We start from the raw sequence: 3086 nt of genomic DNA on the forward strand, positions 1-3086 counted from the left end.
CGAGCAAAAAAAGTAAGAAAGATGTAGAAGAAGAAGAAAATAGAGGAGATGGAGGGTGTATAGTGTTCAGCCAAGGGTAGAAGAAGGTGGTTGTTATGTGTGAAAAATGAAGGTGTGAAGGGGGGTATTTATAGGGAGAGTGGCCGAATGGTTTGGGTGGCTTTGGGAGGGAAATAATTTTGAATTTTGAAGGTGGGTGGGGGGTTTTTGGGGAAGAGTTAAGGAAGTGATTGGTTAAGGGTATTTGGGGAAGAGATATGGAGGTGATTGGTGAAGGGTATTTGGGGAAGAGTGTTATAGAAAGGTGTGAAGAGGAGAGAGAGTGAGTTAATGTTGGTGGGGATTCTGTGGGGTCCACAGATCCTGAGGGGTCAAGGAATTCGCTTCCTTGCTCCAATTGGGTGTTCAAAATGCCTTAGAGTGCAATTCTGGCGTTTAAACGCCAGTCTGTTGCCCTGTTCTGGAGTTTAAACGCCATCCTTCCTTCCTGTTTTGGCATCTAAACACCAGTTTGTTGCCTTGTTCTGGCATTTAAATGCTAGTCTGGTGCCCTATTCTGGCATTTAAACGCCGAGAAAGGTGCCAGATTGAGCGTGTAAACGCCCGTTTTGGTACCCTTACTGGCGTTTAAACGCCAGTAATCCTTCCTCTAGGGTGTGCTATTTTCAATGCTGTTTTTGATTTTTTTCTTTATTTTTTTGTAATTGTCTTTGTGACTTCACATGATCATCAACCTAAAAGAAAACAAAATAATATAGATAAAATTAAAATAAAATTGGGTTGCCTCCCAATAAGCGCTTCTTTAATGTCAATAGCTTGATAGTGAGCTCTCATGGAGCCTCACAGATGATCATAGTATGGTTGAGATCTCTCAACACCAAACTTAGAGTTTGGTTGTGGCCTCCCAACACCAAACTTAGAGTTTGAATGTGGGGGCTCTGTTTGACTCTGTATTGGGAGAAGCTCTTCATGCTTACTCTCCATGGTTATAGATGGAGAACCTTGAGTCTTTACTACAAGGCATTCTTCATTCACATGAAGGATCAACTCTCCTCTGTCAACATCAATTACAGCTCTTGCTGTGGCTAGGAAGGGTCTTCCAAGGATGATGGATTCATCCTCAGCCCTCCTAGTGTCTAGGATTATAAAATCAGCAGGGAAGTAAAGGCCTTCAACCTTCACTAGCACGTCCTCTACTAGTCCATAAGCTTTTTTAATAGAGTTATTTGCCATCTCCAATGAGAATTTGGCAGCCTGTACCTCATAGATTCCCAGTTTCTCCATTATAGAGAGGGGCATCATGTTTATCTCTGACCCCAGGTCACATAGAGCTTTTTCAAAGGTCATGGTGCCTATAGTACAAGGTATTAAGAATTTACCAGGATCCTATTTCTTTTGAGGTAAATTTTGCTGAACCAATGTATTCAGTTCATTGGTGAGCAAGGGAGGCTCTTCCTCCCAAGTCTCATTACCAAATTGCTTGGCATTCAGCTTCATGATTGCTCCTAAATATTGGGCAACTTACACTTCAACAATGTCTTCATCCTCTTCAGAAGTTGAAAAGTTATCAGAGCTCATGAATGGTAAAAGGAGGTCGAAGGGAATCTTTATGGTCTCTGTGTGAACCTCAGATTCCTTTGGTTCCTCATTAGGGGATTCTGTACTGACCATTGGACGTCCCCTGAGGTCTTCCTCATTGGGATTCACATCCTCCTCCCCCTCTAAGGTTTTGGCCATCTTGATTATATCAATGGCCTTGCACTCTCTTTTGGGATTCTCTTCTGTATTGCTTGGGAGAGTGCTAAGAGGAGTTTCAGTAACCCTTTTACTCAGCTGGCCCACTTGTGCCTCCAAATTTCTAATGGAGGATCTTTTTTTAGTCATGAAACTAAGAGTGGCCTTAGATAGATCAGATACTATATTTGCTAAGCTAGAAGGGTTCTGCTCAGAATGCTCTGTCTGTTGTTGAGATGATGATGGGAAAGGTTTGCTATTGCTAAACTTGTTTCTTCCACCATTGTTATTATTGAAGCCTTGCTTCTGTTGATCCTTCCATGAAAAATTTGGATGATTTTTCCATGAAGGATTACAGGTGTTGCCAAAGGCTTCACCCATGTAATTCACTTCTGCCATTGCAGGGTTCTCAGGATCATAAGCTTATTCTTCAGAAGATGCTTCTTTAGTACTGTTGGATGCATTTTGCAATCCATTCAGACTCTGAGAGATCATATTAACTTGTTGGGTCAATATTTTGTTCTGAGCCAGTATGGCATTCAGAGCATCAATTTCAAGAACTCCTCTCTTTTGAGGCGTCCCATTACTCACAGGATTCCTCTCAGAGGTATACATGAACTGGTTATTTGTAACCATTTCAATAAGTTCATGAGCTTCTGCAGGCATTTTCTTTAGGTGAATAGATCCACCTGTAGAGTGGTCCAGTGACATCTTGGAAAATTCAGACAGACCATCATAGAATATATCTAATGTGGTCCATTCTGAAAGCATGTTAGAAGGACACTTTTTGGTCAGTTGCTTGTATCTTTCCCAAGCTTCATAGAGGGACTCACCATCTTTTTGTCTGAAGGTCTGAACATCCACTCTAAGCTTGCTCAGCTTTTGAGGAGGAAAGAACTTGGCTAAGAAAGTCATGACCAGCTTATCCCAAGAGTCCAGGCTATCTCTAGGTTGTGAGTTCAACCATGTTCTAGCTCTGTCTCTTATAGAAAAAGGGAAAAGCATAAGCTTGTAGACTTCAGGATCAACTCCATTGGTCTTAACAGTATCACAGATCTGTAAGAACTCAGTTAAAAACTGATAAGGGTCTTCTGATAGAAGTCCATGAAACTTGCAGTTCTGTTGCAGTAGAGAAACTAATTGAGGCTTTAGCTCAAAATTGTTTGCTCCTATGGCAGGGATTGAGATGTTTCTTCCATAAAAGTTAGAAGTTGGTGTAGTAAAATCACCAAGCATCTTCCTTGCATTGTTGTTTGGTTCGGCCATAATTGTTTCTTTTGTTGCTTCCTTTTTGAAAATTTCAGTGAGGTCCTCTTCAAAGTTTTGTGCTTTAGCTGCTCTTAGCTTCCTCT

General features: G+C 41.3%; 1 non-coding gene across 1 annotated transcript; it reads left to right on the forward strand.

Annotated features, from left to right (window-relative positions):
* The first annotated feature begins 2499 nt into the window (after positions 1-2499).
* On the forward strand, positions 2500-2607 carry LOC130984152 (small nucleolar RNA R71). Its single transcript, XR_009088103.1, has one exon. It is a non-coding gene; the product is annotated as a small nucleolar RNA R71 (small nucleolar RNA).
* The last annotated feature ends 479 nt before the right edge of the window (positions 2608-3086 follow it).

Source organism: Arachis stenosperma, chromosome 5, assembly GCF_014773155.1.
Source record: "Arachis stenosperma cultivar V10309 chromosome 5, arast.V10309.gnm1.PFL2, whole genome shotgun sequence".
NCBI classification, from domain to species: Eukaryota; Viridiplantae; Streptophyta; class Magnoliopsida; order Fabales; family Fabaceae; genus Arachis; species Arachis stenosperma.